The 25,008-nt window shown below is 39.4% G+C and overlaps 1 protein-coding gene across 1 annotated transcript in view; it reads right to left on the bottom strand.

Moving 5' to 3' along the window:
* Positions 1–6,039: 6,039 nt before the first annotated feature.
* mafa (MAF bZIP transcription factor a) overlaps positions 6,040–25,008 on the bottom strand; it is an 82,930-nt gene continuing 63,961 nt past the window's right edge. Inside the window, exon 3 of the mRNA XM_069173787.1 lies at positions 6,040–16,910. The gene's annotated coding sequence lies outside the window, so the exon portion shown is untranslated. The remainder of the gene's footprint in view (positions 16,911–25,008) is intronic.

The following is a 25,008-nucleotide window of genomic DNA, read 5'->3' as shown; positions in this document are numbered from 1 at the left end:
AGATTCTCTCTCTCTCTCCCTCCTCTATCCTTTTTCTCTACACCTCTCTCTCTCTTTCTCTCTCGTTCTGCTCGCTCCCAGACAGACAGTCTCAGTCCCAGACATCCTCATCTGCCTCCCACTGCGCTCAGCCCAGGATTTCAATCACAGGGCCAAATGAAATTATTAAGAGGTGTTAAACTTATTAATCATTAAATTAGCTAAATGATCCTCCAAGTACAGCCCAGATGAATGACATGTCATTCTCTAATGCAATTTGCCTCTCCACCTCTCCAGCAGGTGAAGGTCAGGAGAGGGCCTACAGCACAGCAGTTGATGGCTTCTCCTTTTCCTTCTTTTTTTTTTCAAAATTGCCGTTTCAGCTCATCTTCGTGTCCACTTCAAAGCACTCTCGGAGCTGTGAGGGAAACTGACATCACGTTCTTTAAAAATGCAAAATCCAGCACATAATTTAGCTGCACATGCACTGGCAGAAAAAAAAAAAAAAAAAAAAAAAAAAAGCAAAAATTGATGTATACCTGACACTTCCTGTCGTCATTTCCCTTTTGATAATAAGACATGTACCAAACCAGTTCTCGAGTTTCGGTTTTCTTCTTATCTTGATTTGATTGGTGGGAAAGTAGGTGAGCATATGAAATGCACCTCCTACTTAAAACTTGTGCTCTCTGTTAGTATACACACATTCTGTTGATATCATGTATAAACATCCCACGAGAACTAGAGAGCAGATACCACTGAGTTGATGTCAGCTATCTCCTGATGGCTGATTCAGGAACTCCTAGTGTCACCATGCGCTGATGTAGGTTTTAGTGGTTCAGTTAGAAATATGCAAAATTTGAAAACTGATATTAATCATCACGACATGCAGTTTTTTCCTCTTTCTTTGGTAACATCGACGTATTCTGCATTTACTCAGTAATATTACGAGCCTTTTCTCCTTTCAGCATCAGCTCACCTTCCCTTTCTGATTTATCTTCAGTGCAACACTTCAGAGCCATTCAAACTGTGACAGTGTCCAGTAATGAGTGAAGTTATTACAAAATTTACAGAAGGCAAACGCGTACCTGTGGTCCGCCAATTACTGCTGTAGTTAAAGTCAGTGCTGTGGATGAGGAGGCTGAGTGGATGGGGGGGTTTGAGGAGGCATCCACAAGGTCAAACCAGCCAAACATAGGAAAACTTTGGACTGAAAAGATCTTTACAATGTATGATTTTAGCTTCAATAGAACGAATCATGAAATCCTTCAATGTTTCAAATACAGGCAGGGTGGAGTAACCGTCTTTGTTTGTGCCTTCTGATCTTTTGTGATTTGTTCACTGGTCACATGAATATTTCTGCTTATCTGCAAATTATTAATCTTCCCTTCACCATCCACTCCTATGCAATGTTTGCTGCCATACATTTATATATATATGTGTGTGTGTGTGTGTGTGTGTGTGTGTGTGTGTGTGTGTGTGTGTGTGTGTGTGTGTGTGTGTGTGTGTGTGTGAGAGTGTGTGTGAGTGTGTGACACGTACCAAAGTAGTGCAGATTACAGTCCTGAGGGATTTAAATATCATTTTAATTAATCTGCTCACCTGAATTTAATGAGACATGTCCAAGGGGCTGCATGCATGTGTGAATGTGTCCATGTGTGTGTCCATACATTGTATGAATGTGGGTGAAGGGGTGTGTGTGTGTGTGTGTGTGTGTGTGTGTGTGTGTGTGTGTGTGTGTGTGTGTGTGCTGCATGTGCATCTGTATGTTCAAGTGTGCATGCCTGTGACTAATGAAGTTCATTGCAGGACTTCAAATAGCCTCCTTCATTCGGTCCTTCCCAAATTTGCATATATTACCTGTGTTGTAGCCAGAAAGACAAAGGCAAGGAGACTCTCTGTGTTTTACAATGTGAATTGCACTATATAATAGGACTATCTTGAAATCAATTCCATCTGTTATTAATGCAAGTATGATTATATAATTAGTCTGAGATCAATATGACATTGATTCCAATGCAAACAAGGGATTAGAGCATTCTGTGTTCTCTGGACAGTTCAGCAGACATGATCTGGACATGTTCGAAAGGCTGACCAACTGGCCTGTGCAACCTTGACCAAGTTTACATCAATACACAATTGAACAGAACACAGAGGTTATGGGAAAATGTAGCATTAGAAGTTACCAAAAGCAAATATCTTTTAACATCATGTCAATACACATTCAGAGTGGTATAATCATGTGATTTTTACAGATTGCGCTGCTTCTTGATGAAAATATCTCATAACAGGTTCGGAGTGAAAGTTGCAATGCAGGTCAGCGATGACATCTCAATATGATTTTAGCTAATATTTGCTTCCTTACAGAACTTTACAAAAATTGAAGATTCTTATCAGAGGTCAACAGATTAATACGTGGAGATAGGACATTTTCCAAACGAGCAAAAGCGATGAATGGCTCCGATAGTTGCCGATGGCCACGCAGCCTCCAGCAGTCACACGAAGACGTTACATCACAGTTTTGCATGAAGGCTCCATTCACACAAGTCAGGTGAATGTCATTGTGTACCTGAGATGAATTATGTTCAAATGAAAGTTAACTTTATACAAGACAGATCTATTCATTTATTATAACCAATACGAACAAGGAAGACGGGGAGGAAAAAAAAAAACCGCTCAACCGTTACTTTACTCAGCGTTTTTGTGTTATTTCTTAAGTATTTCAGCCACTTAACTATCCAGTCATGACATGAAATCAAACCTTACCCCGGGAACATTAACAAACATTTTTTTTTTTATTTGAGTGGCACGTGAAACAGAAGTAATTCTGACCTTGTAAATAGAACATATTCCAAATACCAAATTGCACTGCAGGATGTTCTGTTACCAGCGATGCAATCCAGGAAATCATACTTCAGTATATTCTGTTACTGATAATGACATTCAGAGTGACAACAAACCTGAAAATGGCATGCTAAAGAAGCCAACTAGCTAACGTTACTTCTTCTTTTGAGTCATTGTCAGATCACAAACACACTTTCAGATGCATCCAGCCACCTCCTGTAACATAGTGTGTAGATTCATGGCATTAGATGCATCAGCTTTTTTATTTGTTCTAAACTGTCATAACATATATTGGCCTTTAAAAACCCAGTATCACTCTACTGCTACTTTGTTTTTGCAGAACAACAAATAAACTGTTTCTTAGTGTTAGTGTCTTAGTGTTTTTCTTAGATTTCAGAAAAACATTGCTTCTTTTTAAGTGGTCTCGCAAGATACAAAAACAAGGAGGGAATGAAGGGAGAAAAGAGGGTGTCTGAAAAATCAGTCAAAGATTAATGATTGTTTAAAATATTAACAATGGTTATGGAAAATATGACTTTAATGTTTATGCAACTTTATATTTATACAGTATATCTAAGTAAATAATATGCTGAATTTTCTGAAACATCATTTGGTGTGTGTGCTTGTGTTGGTGTTGAGTGTGACTGCTGTCAGAACCTGGTTGTCAGTGTGAAAAACGACAACAAACATGCGAGCGTGTTGCCAGACGATACACAATAGGCTGACACAAAACCCTCCCTCCCTTCACCACAATTGCCTGTTTCTCTCTGTTCTGCTTTTGTTTTGTCCAGCCTCATTTGTGATGGTATTTATCTCAGTAAAGGATACAAAACCCTCGCTCTCGTCTGAAAGAGGAGTCATTTACAATCATTTACATTAACAAAAACTGTATTTTACCATTACAATAACCTCAGACAATAGCACATATCTGCCTCGTTCATTTTGTGCAACAAATGAACAGAGGTACAGGCGCTTCCATTGTTCTGGTTAAAATGTGCCGTAGCATAATCATCTCCCTCTCCACTTCGTGTATTAGATAACGAGAAGATGCTGATACGTTCCTCAATACAATCTGCTCCCCACTGGCTAATCCACATCATTCAGTATTGTGAGGATCACAATGATGGTTTATTATTGCTCATTCTGAGCTCAACAATGATTTAAATGTTCGCAATATAGGAACAAACACGCTGTCTCAGATCACTCATCCATTTAAGAGGATGCCAGTTCTGCTTAGTAGCAGCTGTTTGTTGCTTGGAGGGTGTTGATCATTGTTAGTCTCTGCAGATGATACCTAATTTTGAAAAGCTGTATATTTGAACAAGAGACTGTAAAAGGAAATCAGACCAAGAATGCCAGATGTGCAGTAGTTGTGCTGATAAAATGAAATGCACGACACACTTAATTATACATATACTGTAAGTTTACTGTGAAACACAGAAAATGAATCGATAATGGAATTTCGATATGATGTGGCTGCAGTAAATGTTCCCATTTCCCCAGGATCTTATAAAGAGAGGGCATCTTTCTGTTTAGCTCATCTGTCCCTCTGCTGTCAGGCACATGGAGTATTGAATTTCACTGACACTCAGGCCCTTAATGAGAAGCAGAACGACACCTTCATATTATAGCTTGTGCCCTACCTCTCTCCATTTCTATGACTTGCTTTAATAAATTACTGTCCAATAAGAACTTTTATGATCTTGGCATATGTTGCCTTTTATAGGTGAAAATAATTGCGTTCCTAGATCACCCTGCCCATTCTGAACATGAGAATGAGACTAGCGGAGCCTACAAAATGAGATAGTTTCACAGTGTCTGCACAAGTCCTTCTCATTTGGGTCGTTACGCCTCCCCCTCCTTCTTTCTCAGTTTCCTGGCATACCTTCACAAGCACCAACCCCCCTTCGCCACTCTCAACTCCACTCATGCCTAAAGAGGCCTGCGCTTGCATGCCAACAGGCACTCTTAAACCCACAACACCATCCCCCAGTCAACTTCACGCACACCACACACACACACACACACACACACACACACACACACACACACACACACACACACACATACACACACATACAGAGAGTCTTGTTTTTGAGTTCCCACTGAAGTGTGACAGAAGCCACTTGACAGGTGACACACACACACTTGATGTTATCGGGTCAGGGCCAGAGATTCAGCCTCTTGAGTGATGAGAGACTGTCACTCGCATTGTTTATCTATGCTGCAGGAGGGGAGAGGCAGGGATGACAGAGAGAAAGCCAGTGCTTCTTTCTTTCTTTGCCATATATCACTCAAGGGGAAAGCGGGAGCAAAGGAAAAAAGGCAGAACTTTGCACCCTGCCGAAGACAGTCTACATGGGGAGTTCCTGGCCACAACCAGCGACTCAAATAACTTCTGTACCCTCAAATCTGAAAAGATTCCCATGGTATACATGATAATATGATCTGTTATGTAGGTTTCTGCTTAAACGTCAGAGCAAACAAGCACTCATGGGGGTCTGGAATAGAAGTGCTACTCAGTCATTTAGAGAAATGTGCTGGAGTCGGCTCACAAATTGATGTGGCTTTGTTATCGGCATTGTCAATTGATTACACCTAGGGCGATAATGAAATAACTAATTGAATGTGTCCTCTTGTAAACAATTTGTTGAAACGTACAAAACACAAACTTGCCTCGCTCTGTGTGAGTGGCTTTTAATTAATTGAAGAATGAGTCTGATAACCTTCACAAAACTGTCAGCCATGCCTTTAGTTGCAGGCAAGGAGTAATCTCAATGATAAACTTGCAGAAATCCCATTTATTATCTGGCAAATAATCTGTGTGGCATTTATGTTTGGCGGTTGAGCAGCTGAAGTGAGATATGATAACCAACGACAGTCCGTTTCGCCAAGGTGAAGTGAAACCTAACCTCTCTGCTCCATCTTACACAGCTGGGAACCCGGGGTCAAAGGTAATTGGGTCTGAGTCTTTGCCTATTTTGGATTTTGTCAAGGATATAATGAGTAAAATCAAATCCAGCTCTTAAGCTTCCTTGCAGATGAGAGCAGTTTACCAGGACACAAATGCCCCTAAATGTCCGTTATAACTAAATTATTGCATCCTCTTTAGTTTCTGGTTCTCTAGTCTCCTTTTATCCTTTAAAGTCTGGACAGTATCATCATGGGAAATATGCACAGGTTAAAGTGATAGATCAGAATTTACCACAATGCGACATGTTTTCTTGTTACAATAATTATTTATTAAATTTAAAATATCTTTAGTACAGGTTAAAAATTAGACACCTCCATCTACCATGAGCGCCTTGGGTTTTAACATGGTTTTAACATGGTTGAAAATAAACACTCTTAGAAACAAAACAAAACAACAAAATCTTCTCACTTCCTTCATTTCTGTTTTCATAAAATGTCACTTTAGAGTTGCTAGGGCAGAGGCAAATTTGGCATATAAATAATTATTTTTCATTGTACTTTGTATTAGAAATGCAGAAAGGAAAAAAAAAACTATTTCAAAAGCTATTTTTCCCTTTAAAGTCATGATTTGAAAATTTGGAATGAGTCAAAATTGCTCGTTTTACCAGCTTCATAGTTTGTTTAATGGGTTTGGATTCATTTATTAGAAACAAATAAATGCCATTTTAAAACAGCACACTTTAAAGCTGGTGATTTTTTTTGGAGAGACAACTGAAATGGCAGCCCAGTTTTTACCACTTTTATGCTAAATGCTTTTGCCACAACATTTTATTGGTTGTGGAAGACACTAAGGATATGTAATCAATTATTAAGTGTATGCATGTGAACGTGCAGTGGCAATGAGAAAACTACAAACAGTAATGGTCAGACTGCCATCCTTCCCCTCATCTTCTTATTCCCCAACCCAACAATTCCACAAACCAGTGATTTATGGTAATTATTTTGCCTCAGCCCTACCTTATGAAACATAAAAAAGATAACAAGTAACATGAGCAGAGCACTGTAGTAAATGGCAGGCCAATGCATTAGTTATCAGTAAGAAAACATTAACAGCAAAGACATATATTTTTCAGTTTTGAAGTTGTTTACAAACCATATCCTTGTTCACAATTTCTTGTTTTTCCATGTTTGCTTTTTGTTGTTATTACATGCCATATGAGAAGTCTGGATTACAAAAGTACCTGAACAAATTGCTTGTATATTAGCATGCATAGCTGTTTGGTATTTACATCCTATTTACAGACTCGGACTAAGAAGAGAATGATCTACAATACAGTTTTTCTTTCACGTGTTTCATTTACATTTCTAGGATGGGGAACAAAAAAAAGCAGCCTCATACCGATTTGCAGAGTACACAGGACATGCACATAAAATAGAATGTTTGCTTGACTGAACAAAGTGTGTTGTTTTAATCCCTATCACTGAAAAAAGGAATAGCTCAATCCCGTAACAGGCTATGTCTCTGACCAGTGCTACCGCATTGCATAACAGAGAGACTACTGCGCAATACAGACAAAGGAAAAAAAATAGATCTGAGCACAGGGGGCTTGGAAAGGTTAATTTACGATGTTAACCGTGCCGTGAAGGGAAAAGCAAATAGGAAAGAGCATGCACAGCACCGGAGAAGGACATTAAGCTGCGGCTACATCTTTCTCTTTCTTGCTCCCTCTATCTGTCCGGCGACAACGGTAGGCCCCCCTGATGTGTACAAAGACACAGGGCTATCACCATCCATCATTGCAGACATACTGAGAGGATGTTACACCAGTCACCGGCCTGTAAGCAGGCACTCACTACTGACACTTCAGGTTTTTTTTTAAGCATGGTGCCTTTCATAGCCACAGGAAAATGTCCATAAGTGGCACATCCATGGAAATAAAGAAAACACAGACAGAACATTTTAGTTGATAGAATCAGTGTAAGACAAAGGAGAAGACAGTAACAGAAGACTCTGTCACAACCGAATAAACAACTCCAAAATAATGTTACATCATATTTATAAGCATATTTCATGTCTCTTATGTTATTGTAGTGTCCATTTTTGTATAAAGAGTGGAAGACGTGGATATATTTAGACTGCAGACAGTATTTGCAGTCCAGGGGCTAGTAACCTGCTCATGGGGTGTTGCAGTCGTTAAAGATATTGCTCATTTAGTGAGAATAACATCAGTATCACATCCTCAATTCTCCCCACTACTACAAGTCCTTTGTCCACCTCCAGCTCATTTACAGTCAACCTCTAATAAAGGCAATCAGCAGCACTATGCCCTCACTGGGGGTCCATAAACACTTGATTTCACAGAACTGCCTTTGATAAAGGAGGGAGGTGACTGCCAGAGCATGTTAATGTGCTTTCCCATAAAGCTTATCTGTGACTGGGGTCACGGAGGCCAAGTGGCAAGGGGCTGATCGCCATAGCAATAAGACCCTAGAAGCTGTTACTGCAGCTTACGACCCCTCTGACAATAACAGAGCCAACCAAGGTCTACCTTAGGATAATCAAACCCCTCATCCAGGCCCATGTGGGAAATAATGTGGACATTTACTACAGTACAATTGAAATGAGGGGCGAGCACAAATTAACCTCTGGTAACAGTGAAGGGGCTCATTGTGATAGGAATCATAAATTTTTAATTGTTCACCAGAAGCAGTATTTTAAAAGCATGTAAAAACAAAATTATGAGCTGGCCCACACTGTCGGGCCGCGGCCGCAGTACAAACCAAGTTTACACCAAGTAAAGAAAAAAAAAAAACCGTTCAAAGCCAACAGATTTCTTAAAACATATTTTTCAAGAAACGTGTTTTTTTTTCTTCTGTTAGTACACTGAGCTGCATAATTATGTTTCTTCTGTTTTTGCCAGGTGTATGTGATGATACTGTATAATTTCGTGGACTAAAGATGGGAGCTTTGAAGAACACTTTGATAGCATATGGTTATCCCCTGCTGTCTCACACTCTCTACTCTGTAGGGGGCCCAGAAGGGATCTATTCATAACTTTTTGGACTCTACAAACTTTTCCATTCTGTAAAAGTGAAGGATTACACCCTGTTCACAGCAGGAAAAACAGCATGTATCCAAGAATCTCTGCTTGAGCCACTATAATCTCCATTTTATACCCTAAAGACAAAGCTTAATGTCCCACCCAAACAGGCCCAGTCTCAAATGGCATAAAAGGGTGAATGTAATCAGTGCCTTTACCTTCCTGACTGCACAGTGTATTTCACCCTGAATTAGTGCACACAATCTTTGCATGATCAAAGTAAGCTTTGTACAGCTACCCATAAGTCCCTTCTGTGTTTTCCACGTGCATCAACTTCATCAATTGTGTTTCAAAGCAGGCAAATTGGAATCTAGTTAAGCTGTTTTTTTCCTGCCGTTGATTTCTCTGTTTTCTGGCTCACGTGCAGGAGACTAAATCAAGCTGTCAGAAACCAGACTGCACGGCTAAATGGTGCAGGCTGAAATGCCACCTGTCCACAGCTTCTGGAAATTTATTATTTCCCCATTTATTTGTTTCTAGAGTAGCAACATGGATATTTCAAGTTTTGAAACGTTCACCTACCACCTTTACGACAGCTATTTCACTACTGCTAAAGGTTGTGATTTCCTCCATTACCTAATCAGATGCTAAAGATTTGGTTTACAGCAATTATCAATGGTATTACACTGAGGTCAGACCAGAGCATTTCTTCCAATTGAGGCATTTTGGTTAATCCGATTCTCTTTGACTCTCCAGCCCCCTATCCCCAATCTTCTTGGGAGCCCACCTCATCTTAGTGAGGGGCTTGATGGCTAACTGCCCACCTAGAGCTCAAGCTTATGTGCAGGCCAGAATGAGGTGGGAGTAAGGGCTTTAAGGGCTCTATTATTTATCCCTGTCATTAACTATGTGACATAAGAAGGTCTGCTCTGTCTTTGCTGCTGTCTAGCTATTAGAGCAACCCTCATCCATGGTATCCCTACATCCAAAACCCATGCCTCTTCATATGGTACATTTAAAGCATTTTTACAAGTCCTCTTTTCATCCAAATTTCCCAAAAAATGAGATATATTGTGAGTAATGTGGCACTGTGCCCACAATATGTTGAGCTCATGCATGTGAATCATTTTGGTTGGCCTGGAGGTCAGGATTACAGCAGAGCAGTTGACATGGGTTGCTTCATTGTAATCCTTTCACCTCTGACCCCACTCCCACTACCCCAGCCATGTCTGGCTTGAGGTCACTGCTAATCATGTCATTCCAACAGACATAGACACTCACAGGCATAGAGCGTGTGTGTGTGTGTGTGTGTGTGTGTGTGTGTGTGTGTGTGTGTGTGTGTGGGTGGGGGGGGGGGGGGTGTTGGTGTGCGTGTGCGTGAGAAAGAGAAAAAAAAAGAGCATGGCTGTGTCTGTTGCAGTATGTTTCTACATGACAGAGTTTCAGAGTGGGAGGAGCTGTTGTGAAATACTTTTACCCAATTATGTATTCCAAATTAGAATTTTACTTTTTACAATATTTGCAATGTTACGTAACAGAAATAAAAGGGTGCCCCGGTAATGTTACAATCCACTGGGTTTATGTTGTAGCCACTAGTCTTCATTATTTCATCTCTGATTCTGAGAAATCATGGCAGATGGTTCTCAATATGATCCCAATAAGATACCAGGCCGAGGTGATCGTCAGATGGGTACCAAATTCAAAACCCTTCGTTTTTGCAGCTGGGAATTAAACATTGCGGCATAGTTGCTGAAATCATTCAAAATGTATTTAATTGTAAACTTGAGCTTCTTCCCTCTTAGTGGTAACCTGGCTCAGCCTCAGTCTTCGATTTTATAATAGTTTTGGAAACCCTGTTTGCATGACGGTCCGCTCAGCCACTCTGAAGGGCGGACCAACCAGCTACCAGCGAGGATGGTAATTGCGATAACGCTTCAGTGTTGTTGTTTTGTTTTTTTAAATGTAGTTCTAACAATAGTGATGGTGGTAGAGTGAAAAGAAAGTATAAGACTAAAAAAAAAGTCTGCAAAGGTCATTTATTGACATGGCGCGTTGCACTCTACTTACATTGGGTGATGGTTTCTGAGGTCTACGGCCATTAGGATGCAATGACTGGAAACAATCTTCATTTAGTGTGGCTGGATCCTTAAATTCACACAGTGAATTTAGGTCTGGTAATTAAAGGCTATCTTAGTGGTGTATACAACAGAAATCTTGCCAAAATGCACATTTGTGTTATAACTTATTCCTTGAGGTTTTTATGTACAGAGGCTCGAACCTTCAACTTTTATCAAACAACCAGGTATTTTCGAACACAGTTGTCACTCTTTTATACTGACATTTGAAGCCATAGAGGCCTTCCAACTGTTACATAACGTTGACTGTGTATAGGAAGAAATGAGACTTTTACCTCGGCTTTTAGCCGGCACAATTAGCTCCCCCAGCTTCTCAACTTTATTATGCCATATGATGTGAATCTATTGTAGCCTTCTGACTAAGTGGAAGTGTTATGTCTTACTGGCAATTTTACTTTCTAAAGGATGCATTCTTACTAGCCAATAACTGTTGACTTAAAAATAACATGTTGTATCTTTGCTGACATCTTTACTGTATTGGGTTATGTATTGGTTGTCCATACTAAAGCCTTAAACCATATCCGAAGCCAAACATCCATGTGGCAGAGAGTCTTGATATAATCAATCCGACCACCTTTGTACCTATTGTCTGTCTCAGGTTGTTTTTTTCTCTCGCTGTTCTGCCTCTGTGTTTACTCTGTCACTTGGCATCAATGTGTATCAGCTTCAGTGGTCCACAGACATACGCAGTACACACACAGGCAAGCCAGTGATGACACTAATGGAGTGTTGCACTCAGGGGCACATGGACTTATTAAACAGTTGAAAGAATGGGCTAGATAATAATCAAATAAAGTGGAGGTAAGTTAATAGGCTGTGAGCTTTTACACTGTGTTCACAATTATTAGGCAAGTGAGTATTTTGACCATATCATAATTTGTATGCATATTTTCCAACTCCAAGCTTTATAAACTTGAATGCCCATTGGATTTAAGCATATCAGGTGATGTGTATTTGTGTAATGAGGGAGGGTGTGGCCTAAGGAGATCAACACCTTATATCAAGGTGTGCATAATTATTAGGCAGCTTTATTTGCTCAGGCAAAATGGGCCAAAAAAGAGATTTAACGGACTCTGAAAAGTCACACATTTTATAAAGTCTTTCAGAGGGATGCTGCCCTCTTGAAATTGCTAAGATATTGGGGCGTGATCAAAGAACCATCAAACGTTTAGTTGCAAATAGTCAGCAGGGTCGCAAGAAACGTGTTGAGAAAAAAAGACGCAAATTAACTGCCAAAGATTTGAGAAGAATCAAGCAAGGTGGAGGTGGGGTACTGGTTTGGACTGGTATTATTAAAGATGAGCTAGTTGGACCTTTTCGGGTTGAAGATGGACTCAAAATCAACTCCCAAACCTACTGCCAGTTTTTAGAAGACACTTTCTTCAAGCAGTGGTCCAGGAAAAAGTCTGCATCTTTCAAGAAGACCATGATTTTTATGCAGGGCAATGCTCCATTGCATGCATCGAAGTAGTCCTCACCTGACCTAAACCCTATTGAGAACTTGTGGGCCCTTCTTAAACGGGAGATTTACAGTGAAGGAAAACAGTCCACCTCTCTGAACAGTGTCTGGGAGGCTGTGGTTGCTGCTGCACAAAAAGTTGATCATCAACAGATCTAGAAACTGACAGAATCCATGAATGGACGGCTTATTACTGTTATTGAAAAGAAGGGTGGCTATATTGGTCACTGATTTTTTTTTGTTGTTGTTGAAATGTCAGAAATGTTTATTTGTAAATGTGTAGTTGTTTGTTTATTATTCTCACTTTTACAGATGAAAATAAACAAGTGAGATGGGAACATTTTCGTTTTTCATTTAGTTGCATAATAATTCTGCCCACTAATAGTTACCCAATAATTGTGCACACACAGATATTCTCCTAAGAAAGCCAAAACCAAAATTTTACTTTCTTAAATATTCAGGTTTGAGGTTTATTAACATTTTGGATTGACCGAGAGCACTGTAGTTGTTCAATAATAAAATTAATCCTCAAAAATACAACTTGGCTAATAATTGTGCACACAGTGTAGAGGAGGCTATGCAGGATTTATCGCGACTGACATGGCACTTGTATGCTGCTACTCATTGAGACACATAAGCGCAGTGCTTTAAACATGATTAAGTGGCGTGAACATCCATCTTTAGCAACCACAAAGCTGATCTGTTTAACACGTTGTTCATAGAAATATCTGTATAATTATCTCCAACATGGTGCTGTCTATCTGTCTCTGCCTTGCTCTTTCCCTGCTTGTGTTTATTTGTCAGACATGGCTGAAGTGCCTCAATTGCCCAATTTCACTCAGACCTCTCTTTGCTTAATCCAAAAACAAGATTGTGGAGCTACTTTATCCTGGTATCCCACTGACTACAGAGATGGATTGTCTGCTTTGCTGAAACAGATTATATCTGCGCAGGACAAGAGGGAGATGGAAGAAGGATGAAAGGGGTGCAGATAGGAACAGACAGGAATGAGGTATTAGAGGGGGGGACATGGTAAAGAAAGGGAAGAACCTGGTTTCTAAGAAAGAGGCGGCTGAACGGGGAAAGAGAAGAAGGACCGCTGATTAAGTGGGGCCCATATGAAGGAGGTAGAGGAGAGAAAGGCAGCGGACGGGGCCCTATAGGGGGTAAATCTGAATCAGTAGAGCTCCATATCCCACACATCCCTGCCCCCTCCTCTCTCCCACATATCCATCATGTTAATATACATACAGCGTGGCCCTCTGAGTAATATATCTTTGACCTGTGATTACGCTAACAGCTTATTGTTTGCACACTGAACAATCCCATTATGTCCACGATCTGTTTACATACAGCCTTGCTGTTTAGATTAGCATGGAGTGTGTGTGTGTGTGTGTGTACTTGTGTGTGTATATCACAAAAACACTAGGGATGTGCTTCTGTGTGTTTGTGCCCACATTCTGCATCTGAAGGTGTACAAATATGCATATTGTTTTGATCCTGGTTAGGGTCTGGTTAGATGAAAGCTTACGTGCTGCCTGACTATCAGGGTGGAGCAACATAGTATTTCTTTCAGTACTTCAGGACTGCATTTAAAGATACAGAAAGGCAAAATAAACCTGTCATACCTTGCCACATCTGTGCAGAAAAGGGGCTTTGTTTCGCTTCTATAACAGTGGAAAGCCTTGAGGCTCAAAGAAGCAATGCGTCAGTGTCTTGTCACATGCAACGTCTGCTATTTGAGTGACATCTTCATCCTTCCTGTATTTTAAATCTTCTTTAACTAATCACAGCTAAGTCGTAAGTCTTAATTTTAAGTTTGTTTACATGTTGACTGTAAATACCTTCATGTGACTCCGTGTGCTCTGACAATATTTTGTGAAGAAGATTTCTTCATATGAATTAGCTGTACAGTTGGGCATACAAAGTAGGTAACCATGTGTATTTTTGCTAAAATCAAATTTTTTTTTAGTGATAAGCTGATAACGTTTGAATCAGATTTTTATTATTTTGAGTCAAAAATGAAAAAAAGTTCCTCCTCACTCAGTGTCATTTTTCACTTGGTAAGATGTTTCTGTTGCTGTGTCCAGTGAGAGTACAGATGTAGTAGGCAGGTATGAAAGAATCACAGAGGGTAACGGGTATTTAACCGCGAGGCCGAACATCAGGTTGAGCCAAGGGCTATGCTCATTAACACAAAGTTAACCTCAGACAGGAAGTGAGGTCGTGACAGCCCAGAGAGCTGCATGACTGTGTAACAGTATGAGGTGAATGGGTTATGAAACTCGTCACGGAGGTCAGAAAGAAATATCCTATAGGTGGTCAGATCAGTATAATACTGAACCATAGGCTTCAACACATCCTTAAAATTTTGTCAAAATTGTCTCTTTTTCTCTCCATCCTTTCTGCCAAGCCTTGCTTCCTTTCTCTGCTCTCCTTTGCTTTGCTCTTGGACTTCTCTGTCAGTGCGTAGACTCATTGAGACGTGCAAATCCCTGTGACACAGGATGAATAGACAGTTGCTGGCAGGATGCCCCATGCCACTTTGTGTGCTGCCACTTAATTGGAGCGCCCCAGTTTGCCTTCCCTCCTCTCTTCTTCTACCCACGCTCACTGTTGCCAGGTTCTGTCTGACATCAAAAGGGAGGCTGTGTCCCTTCAAAGAGTTCAAACTATATCAGCACTGCTGTTTGGCGGAAGACAACCTTTCACAATAAGAGTGGGAGACATGAAACTAACGGAGATGTAAAGCTGACAGCAGTTGCATTGGTTTAGAGAGTCAACCCACTGACTACCTGCACATCCTCTTCTATGAGTAATGGTCACGTTCCAACTACAAGTCAACATGCAAAGTACAGCATCTGAAACTATACATACTGCACATATATACAGCAGCATATTGGAGTGGTGCTTTGTCTGATTGTGTATCTGTATGCATGCGCTCATATGTGTGAGCATTGTTTCAAAGTGAGCATTTGTTTTGTTTCCCTCGTTGCCATATGCATCCGTCAGTAGCATTCAACATTGAACTCTCCTCATGAGGCTCTATAGGGACATGCAGCAGAAAAGTGGACTGTGGGGCCTATAGAGGGGGTCGCTGAAAAGACATGGGCTCCTCGATGCACAGCACACACTGAGAGGTAGAGGATGCATGATGGTGTAGATGAGGTGTTCAACAAGCTCGTATTTTCCCTTTTGTCCATGCAAAGGTTTTCTGTCTTCACCAGTGACGGGCTAATCTTTGAGGTCGTGTGTTCATTGGCTTGGCGTGTTATCTGTCAGTCTGTTTGGTTATCTTCGTAGTCCACAGAAGATGGAGGTCAGAGTCCTCATGTCTACATTGCAGTGAGTGAGGTGTTCTTTTTGCCCCCGTCTGTAGGCTCAGGTTAGGAGCTCCGCTTCAAACCATGCAAAGGAAAAAAAGCGTGTCCCTCTCAGACTGAGCTTTGCTACAGCAGGTACAACGTGGACATGGAAAGGGTGGAGGCAATTATTAAAATAAGAAATAAAAAATTTTATAAAAAAGATAGATACTGGGAGAAAATGTTAACTAATAGCATCAGATGATATAGTGAATGTTAAAAACTAATGCTTAAAAGTGCAAAGTCAGGTTAGTGTCTTGAGTGAATTGCCTGCTTTTCCTCTTCAGTTTGTTTCCCAGTGGAGCTTATCAAAGAATGTCCTCCTTATAATCCTTGTAAGATGGTCAAATAATAACATTACCTATAGCTAATGCCTTTATCCATCTATTCAAATACATAGGAAAAGTGTCCCGGTACCTGGGACTATGTCTACCAGAAAACAAGTTCAAGTATTTTAAACTTTTAAAAAGGTTGTCTGAAATATCCATTTGTGACCTAACAGGGTGGTAAATATACATTATAGTCTGGTCCATGCTGTTGTCTTCATTCATCTCTATTTACATGTACTAGTATGGATATTGGAGAGGAAGACTAGGCTGTTAAGTAAAGTGAATAAGAAGGAATAAGAAGTACAATTTTTACAGTCCAAAGAACTCCAAAGACTAGAGAAATAATATTTGAAATGATAACTACATGGGCTCTGAATAGGTAAGAAGAATACTGACTTTATATGGAAAATATCGAACCATGAGTACTCTATCCACAGTAATGAATGTTTATGAATTTGGTGAGAGCGACTTGGTAGGTTTCCTATATTAGGAATAAGAATAGGGTTTTATTATGATCTATTTACAGAAGCATGCATCAATGATCTTCCCACCGAAGAGAAAATAGTCCTTCCGATGTATTTATCTGGCATTGTCAACCATCTCATGATTCTGAGTCTGTTTTTTTCCTTTTTTTCCATGTTTTTGTAGAAAAAAGCTGGAGGTAAAATATCAGGGAGGGAAACAGGAGTAGTAAGAGGCTTTTGAGGATTTCACTGTAGGGATTTTGAAGGATTCTAGCGGGTCTTGTCTGTTGTTCTTCAGTGAAGTCATTTTGAATGTTGTGCTTTGTAGGTGTCTTGGTGCGATTGGTCAGCCGCTCTGATGTCATCACTGCTCAGTCGTTAGGTTATCTGTTAACACAAAGAGAAAGACGGACGGGAGAGAGGAGAAGGAGGGGGTTGGACAAGAACAGAAAAAGAAAAGTCATTAAAGTGTGACTCAGACCACAATCTTCTCACACACTTTAGTGTCGTTCTTACACACACACACACACACACACACACACACACACACACACACACACACACACACTGCACCATGAGAACTGTGAGTGAAGTTCACATTGTGAGCTATACTGGACCCTTGTCTGAACTCGGTCTCCTTGTCTGGGCTTTATGGTGACACACAGTGAGTCACAGTCACTGTATTTGGAGAGAAGGGTGGGCTCGGCTGTCACTGGTGCCAGTGTAAAAAGAAAGGCAGAGTGACCACCCTGTGAGTGTACATGGCAAGCCCAGTTGGCTGAGATTCAGAGTGACAGTGGCGTCAGCATGGGGGGTGACTCTATAATCAGCTTCAATTAAGGCCAAGGAGAGATGAGCAAATTCACTAAGTGTGTGGATGAGTCTACTTCATGTCTACATTATTCAATCTGTTTGTCATTTACTCCACTAAAACTTAAAAACATTGTTCTTTACTCGGGTTTGTGTCTTGAAATGCCCAAAGTTAATAGAGACTTTTTAGCATCTTGTGTGCTGTGTAAGGGTGATTCATGTAGCCAGAAGGAGGTCTTTGTGGGTGGGCTATTACACACAGCAACTACAGTATCTACTGGAGATCTAATTACATGAACCTACTGTAAAGGAGTCGCCTGCACCCATTATAAATCACCATAAACAAAGAATGTATTGACATTGCATTGCGTGCCATTACAGCTCCAGTCATTCCTGTGAAATATGAAGTTATTATTTTTCATATTCATATTTCCAAAGATTACGTTATTTATTAGTTGTTTATGTTAATTTTTGTTTTTAATTTATACTGAACATTATTTTAGTATTCTTGTGGAGATGTATAAGGTTATAGACAATTTGTGCAATGTGTTACTAAAAAAATACAGAAGACAAAGACGAGCTGATGTCTATATTGCAACAATATTGTTGGGTTGACTTTTTGTGCTTTCACAAAATGTTTACTCAGTGAGATATCTCTGATACATAATCATCAGTATTGCCGATATAATGACTAAGGTATAATGATTAATGGTAAAGGAAAATAATAGAACAGCCTGAACAGTTTGGTAAGTTCAGAAAATGACACCACTTTACAGTAATGCAGCCTTTAAAACCAGGAAAAGATGACACTTATACCATATCACAATAATATCACATCCATCTTGTCTCATATTACGATATCGATATATAATACCCCTAATTTGATCTGCCCCATTCAAGACTATCATTTGAATTAATTGTCACATGATGATTCAGTCATTTCCAATATTACTGTTATTTGTAGCCACACATACAGATAAATACACACACATCATCCAGCATTGCCAGTCGCCCCTCTCCATGTGACATTGTTTCTATTTGCTTTCTGTTACTCACACAAATCACTGCAAGCTACGGGTCTCTGTTTTGTCCACATTTTGCACAGCAGTGAGCCATGTTCCATGAGCTAATATCCTCACAACTGAGATCACAGCCATTGCCCCGGGGCATGCTGCATCCACTCTCAGAGAACAGCAACCGTCAAGACTCCAGCCCTTCAAGACAGAATGTGGTCCCAGGGTGTGTGATAACAGAGTATGTGATGGGAATGCAGGGCCATTTGGACCTCCAAAGCCAGGTGTTAGCACTTCAGCTCACTGCCTCATCAATAATTGACAGAGGCAAACCAATCAGAACAATTTGCTCCCCACAGCGAAGTGCTAGAGCAGCCTAACACCAGTGAATCATTAATGAGGCAATTAGCTGAAATGGTTAGACGGTTAGCCCTCACTGGCAGCACTCCTGTGACTCTACTGTGACGGTCCTCCTTATACAGGAGCTGTGCATGAAGGAGTGATGTAGAGGCCAACACGGGCTCGCACAACAGCGCCTGGATACAGAGCTCAGGCTCCTTAAGGTTGGAGTGTAACTTGGGTCGGTGATGCCAGCTCTCCATCTGTTGACCACAGCTCAGAGCTCCAATAATGGGAACAAACCCAATTGGCCATTACCATGGGAGATTGACCTTTATTGGTTGTTGTTACCATTGCACAGACCAACAGAAGCCGTCTCCCGGGTGATTCAAGTGTGGGAGAGCCTGCATGGATGTCTAAGAAATCGACCTCAGTGATATCACTCAAACATGAGGAAAGCAACAACAACAATAACAGCAAAGATGGAGTTTGCCTTTGAAGAGCAGAGATCCTGGATTGTTGTTTGAGAGGAAAATCAAAGCCCCATGGGAGCTGCTCACAAAGCCTCATCGATTGGCCATATTGGAACCATTTCATAGTTTATCGATGCTCCTCTGCCTGCTCTCTCAGCCCTGCGTCCTGTACAGGCTCAATTAAACCAGCAACCTTGATCTCAGGAACAAACCCCACTACATAGATTATTCCCAAACACACACTTTTGCACACTCTCATCTAAAGTAAATATTTTTTTTTCACATTGTCCATTTTATTCAGCCCAAAGGGGATTTGAATTATGTTGTTTACTGTTCCTCATTCACAGATTTCCCGTCCACCCACCCCCCCTCCTCCCGCCAACCACACACACACACACACACAAACACACTAAATTTCGCTTTAATTTTTCAGCTTCCCAATCATTCTAATGCATTCTCCGTTTCAATATATCTTTTTGATGGAAGGATCTGGAATGGAAGTGAAAAAGCACGAGTATAGGAGGGAGCACGAGTGATAGAGAGGAGGGGCAGGAATACGTATTAAAGTATTTAGGTTAATATAGGCGGCAGTGCTGTGAAAGGACTATTCAAAGGTTGTATTGTCACTGTTAGTATACAACCAGAAATAATACAGATGCTAAGATGGGATACTACAGCCAGTTATTTACTTGTTTTTTTATTTATTCCAAGCCATCACAGGAGCTGTTTTGCCTCGGTCCAGTTTTACTGTGCATGCTGGCTTTTTTAAGTATTTTGACATTTTTATCGTGTAAACTAACTGCATACTAAAAACAGTCTGAAACACTTTAAAGTGAAGTATGCGATTGAGGCAAAGGCTAATGATGACTACAAAGACCTGCACAGCCACAGGCCTCCATGACTCCATGCCTGCTATGAAGAGGTCGAGAATAACTTTTTGGCTTCCTGTGATTCACTTTGAAACCGTTCTTCACAGGTCATATGTGAAGCTCCATGTGGGCAGAAAAGAAACAGGAAAAAAAACATGATCCTTCATCAATACACTGCTTTCTAATTAGTTATGATGACATACTTTAAAACCCATATGAGATAAGGCAATCCGCTGAAAGATGAAAATAGCTCCAATGTTCGCCCCATTATTTGCCTCCATTTTAAAACTCTCGTGCTTGATTCCCTGCAAAGTCTGAGAAATTCCCTGCGGTGATCAGTAAGTTACGCTTCACAAAGCAATCAGTTTGGGAAATAATTTTGAATGATGATAACAAGACCTTATGGAGCACAGTTAATGGTTGTTATCTAAATTCATTTGATAATCATACATTTTTATATATTTTACACCAAAAAAAGCCGGGCTAAATAATCTGTCAAAAATAGGCCTGGGTATTGTTCAAATATTTTTCGATAGTAGTACTGATACTGATAGTTGCCTTCAATACTCATTCCTGAATGATACGTTTTTCCCTATTCATTTCTTAAAAAACATTTTAAGGAGAAAATTACTCCTCACATTATGGTATGAATCTTGAGTTGTCAGAGTTCAGAGGCAGAAGTTGAAGCCCATGTTGTTTTCTGTAGTTTTCTGAATGACTCATGCAAACTGTCGCGAGAGGCTACACTTTATTAATGATGCACAAAGGCCTCACCAGGAAGCTATCACTCTGATGTAAAATGTATTCAGGTTGAAACTGAGTGATTTTATCTACAGGGCATTTTTTGAGAGTAGATTGAACCAAAGCAACTTGGCACCATAAAAGCATAAATCATTCCCCAGCCCTAGTCAAAAAAATATAAACTATTAAAAGGATTGGGTTACTTGTAATTAAAAAATAATAATAATAATAATAATAATAATAATAATAATAATAATAATAATAAAAAAAAAAATATATATATATATATATATATATATATATGATCTTATCTGGTCATTCCAGGCTTTTGTCAGGCTTTTGTCAGGGTTTTTCCATGTATTCTTAGATTTAATCATTTTTTGATCATAAGTTGTACTAGAACTACATGAATTGTAACTGCTTCCAGGTTGTCTGTTTAACACCAATTTGTCAAAAAAAACAAAAAACAAAAAAACGTCATTCTTCACCTTCTAATTAACTAAAAGAATTGGGAAAATTCAGTTCATTTGACAAGTTCAAATAAAATTTTATTTTTTGATTTAGTACTGTTCAGGTAAAATAGAGTTTAAAAAAAAGATTTTTAATAATGGAAATTAAAGATTTTGAAATTATATGTAACTCTTTTTGTGCCCTTGTAGTTATAGCTTAAAAAAAAAAAAAAAGAGTACAAACAATTGATTAGAAGCTGGGTCAACTTGTGATGCTGATTTTGACACTTGTGCAGATATTGTAGACAGCTAGTCTCTCTTTAATGGTTGCTATTCACTTTTATAGCCCTCTCAGGATGCCATCCTCAATAAATATTTGCAAACAGGAAATTTGCAGTATGACTTGAGAGAGTCATAACTCTGGCACCTAAGTGTTTTGAGATTAACATGTAATTAAAATAGTAAATCAATATTTATTAAGCAGTAGTACAAAACAAATGAGAAATAGAGTCAGGTCATATAATGAGTCACTGGATCGAGGAAATGCCCTTTAAAGTAGCTTAATACAATGCAAACCTTACAGGCAACTTAAATATCTAAATAATTGCTCCACTCTAAGCCACTAGAAGGACACACACACACACACACACACACACACACACACACACACACACACACACACACACACACACACACACACACACACACACACATGCACTGCACACTCATAAACGAATGCAGGTACAGAAACCTCACTTCCCCCTGAGACCCCCTCTCTCTCCAAACCACACTTTTTAAATGTGGAGTCTACACTTTTTCATTTACCCACCACAGCTTTCCAACAGTTATCATTTTAACATTTTCATGCTTACAATAGCTACAACTGCAGAGCAAAAACACCTGAAATCAACCCGTTTCTCACAATACCGAGCACAAAGCACAAAGAGAGAAAGCGGCCCACAGGCTCCTGTCCTTACTTTCCAGCTTCTACTGGAGTATAAAGAGAGGATGGTAAAATCTTAATGGACTGCTCTTCTTATTGTTTAAAAATTGCTCAACATGTAAACGGCTGAAGAAAGAAAGAACAACCATCATTGGTTTGCCTCAATTATGCATTGAAAATAAAGTTATGAGCTGGTGGCTGAATTATTGATGCTGGCACCGGGAACAAGAGCATGTTGGCAATGTGTCACTGCTTTTTTGCTGATGCTTCATCTTGTATTGATAATTTTTCATCTAAAAAGCCTATGAAGTCTTGATCTGTGAAAGATGGAAAAACACACCATGAATATTGGAAATCTAATGCAATATTACTGGAAGAAGGAAACAGATAACACAACATCGAGTAACATAATGGAAAAATAAAAAAATAATAAATAAACAATGTAGCTTTAAGACCGGACTTAGATGCAGTGTAAGCTCTCTGAAATGTTAAAAGTTTTTCCGTTTGCAGAATTGGAACAAACCACTGCATTTCAGGTCTTGCATTGATTCCAATATCTGTCAACATGTCCATATATGTCCATCTGTGTGTGTATGAAACAGGGCTAAAGCGCTGTAATGCTCTCGATCTTGGGACTGTCCCGCACGGCTGACGCACTTCCTGAGATGCAAATGTTTGTGGTTCATCTGCCGATAGCCTCTCTTGATCCTCTTTGTCTCACTGACTCAGTTAACTATGCCAACACACACACAGGCGAGTATGCACATTAGCAGAGCAAGGAAGAAGTACAAACACTGTAATGTCACTATTTTTGCACAATTAAAGGAATACATTAGAAATAACCGTCACTTGAATTAACTAGAACTTACTTTGCAGAGTAAAAAAAAAAAGAAAGACTACAGAGAAACGAAGTAAAAAAAAAAAAAAAAGTTGCATATGAGCTTCCTTCCTTCACTTTTCTGTAAAGTGAACTAAGTGGTCTCCGGAGGGTCTCAGGTGAGCTGATGATTTGATGTGTGGAAAAGTTCAGATGACCTTCCACTGATCCTTTCACCACGTAAAACACGACACACATCAGTCCACAGGGATGTACATTTTTCTTTTCCATTTTTATAGACATTATTTCAGTGGCAAATAGTTCATACACTGATTATTTTACTTTTTTTTCAAAGTTTTGTTAAAAATTCTGTTTCGCAAATCACCCCTAGTATTGTTGTTCAGAACGTGTACATTGGAAGTTAAACATGCACATACTGTTCTGTATGTTGTGCTTTACCGTCCTCGGTGTCTCGGAGAGTGAAGTGTCCTTATTTTGGAGCAAGACAGCACAGGGTTTTTTTTGTCCATCAGGTCAGTGAAGTGTGAATTTATGAGTCCACAGTGAGAAGTGTACTGTAGCAGAGTCTGCTAGTCGGCAGTCTTTAAGGTCGCCATCCTGATTTCACCTCAAAGGAAAGCTTATTGTGAGAGCAGTCCTAATAAAGAAACTCATAAATAACACAAATATATCACTAATCGGAGCAGATCATTATTACTTATCATGATGGACTTCAGCGTGGAAATTCCCTCATTAATATTGGTAATGACTACTCACCTCTTATCTGTGTGGATATTTCCGAGCATTATTCTGAAGAGCTTTCTCCAGTTCATTGGGGGTAAGTTTAATGTTTATGTTAGTGGAGACACAGACTACCCAATCAAGTCCTGTGTTTATAGAGTAAGCCACAATGAGAGCGACACTGCACTCTTAGCGTTTCACAGTCTGCGGCCATTCAGCAGCGTCTGTGCAGCCAAACAAATTGTGAAGTGAATACCTCACAGCTGTGACTGAAGAGCTCAAACAAGACTCGTGTTTTTTAAATCTTGTTTGAGTGCAAACTGAGCTGCAATTCTTCCAATTACAATTCATTCTACCAATTTTTGAATTAAAATTAACAGATACTTTTTCAGGTTGAAATACGTTAACAAAATCCTTCATCACGTTTCTCTTTTCAGTTCGATTATGGAGACAAATATATTATTATTATTGTTTAATTTAAGAGACATCAAATTCTGTCTTTGCAAATGAGAAAATATTTACATTTTGCTTTATTTTATTTTATTTTACATCATGATTGCCAAATCATTAATGGTTTCAATCTAAATTATTATTATTATTATTATTATTATTATTATTATTATTATTATTATTATTATTATTATTATTTTAACCTTTATTTAACCGGGAGAGTCCCATTGAGATTAAAAATCTCTTTTTCAAGGGAGACCTAGCCAAGACAGGCAGCAACATAAGAAACACATAGTTACAGACAGAAGAACACAGAATGAGACAAGTTAAAAGAAACTAAAAGTTAAGAGTCAGTTATTTTAGCAGACATTTGTTAAGGGTTATAATCTATTAAAATGCAATGCTATAAGCTATCTTTTGTTAGAATTCAAATTGAGTGGTTATATTGAGTATAACGGTGAATAATATACATGTAAATCTATTTTGTACACACGCTTTTAGTAGTAATATCAACTCATAAATATGATTCTCTTAAGTTAAAAGAAGTAAATAGAAGTTTACCATTTAAATTCTGTCTGACCCTCTCACAAAGCAGCTGACATTTTCAGTTAGCATTCAAAAAAAAAAAAAAGCTCAATGAATCATCTTCCACCGTTTTAACACCAAAAGGTTGAACAAAGTAGAGAAAGACGGGAAGATCAAAAGACAAATAGAGAAGTGAAACTCAGCTTAAAAGCAATTGTATATTTTTCATGAAGCACTATGAGTGTGCTCAGCCCGCTCTATTGAACCAATCACTATATTTCCCTGCATGATTCACCGCAATCACCGTTAATGCGC

The sequence above is a fragment of the Embiotoca jacksoni genome, unplaced genomic scaffold, assembly GCF_022577435.1.
Source record: "Embiotoca jacksoni isolate LCO1_2020_lvr unplaced genomic scaffold, fEmbJac1.0.p SCAF_6, whole genome shotgun sequence".
NCBI classification, from domain to species: domain Eukaryota; kingdom Metazoa; phylum Chordata; class Actinopteri; family Embiotocidae; genus Embiotoca; species Embiotoca jacksoni.
The sequence above is the reverse complement of the archived record's forward strand: the minus strand, read 5'-3'. Positions and strand labels throughout refer to the sequence as shown.